This window comes from Priapulus caudatus, unplaced genomic scaffold (assembly GCF_000485595.1).
Source record: "Priapulus caudatus unplaced genomic scaffold, Priapulus_caudatus-5.0.1 Scaffold851, whole genome shotgun sequence".
In the NCBI taxonomy this organism is placed as follows: Eukaryota; Metazoa; Priapulida; class Priapulimorpha; order Priapulimorphida; family Priapulidae; genus Priapulus; species Priapulus caudatus.
In genome coordinates, this window is record NW_014577912.1 from 23,791 (window position 1) to 24,722 (window position 932).

A 932-nucleotide genomic window follows, 5' to 3' on the forward strand; every position below is an offset into this window, starting at 1 on the left:
TATGTACGACGCGCTGTTCACTCGTATCCGTCGCTGTATCGCCCGTTCGAGGTTTTATTCTTGTACGTACGCGAAGAGAGAGATGAGAGATCTGCTCTCGTGACACTTACTCGCGCTTGATGCTGCACGCGCGCACGGAGACACGCGAGATCTATTAGTCGGACCAGAAGCATTAGCCGACGCCTCCTTAGATCATGCTGTCGTCGCGTGAGACGACGGGACACGCAACATGACCATCTCACAGCGTAAGGCGCCACCCGCCTGCAACACATCGGCTGCCGCGTCACCGATTGATCGGCTCGTGAAACAGCAGACGTCGGGAACCATTAGTGGCCACTCTGGATGGTATCTATAATCTAATCACATCAGACGTCAGTTCGTCTGCGTCATAACCGGCTAGAGAGCTAGAGAGAAACCTTGATCATACGGCGCCGCCTCACCATTCCTGTTGTCCACAGAAAAGCTTTTCGGACGACAATCTGTCTCGACAAGCGGATTTTTCTCGGCCGGGGCGAGGGGCGGGGGGGCGGGGGTGCCGTGTATCTCTACACGAATCATCTCTGAAGGCACCTCCGACTGACGTCTTGTTGTGTACCGCTGCGTGCTGATGCGTTGGCTGTGTCGTGTGTGCGTGCTGTGTGTGTGTGTGTGCTGTGCTGCTGCTGATGTGTGTTGTAGTGTGCGCGTAGTAAATGCGTGTGTTCGTGCCGTGTGTGTGTGTGGTGACTGTGTGTTTGTGCGCCGGTTGCATGATGATTGGGTGTTGTGTCGGGTCGCGTGTCGTGTGTGGGCTCGTGTGTTCGTGTGCTGCGGCGTGGTGTAGTGCCTGTGTGGTGTTTGCCGTGTTGTGGGTGTGTGAGTGCTGCTGTGGGGGGGGGTAGTGCGTGCTCAGCGTGATGTGATCCTCCATATGTATGTATTGTATGTATGTA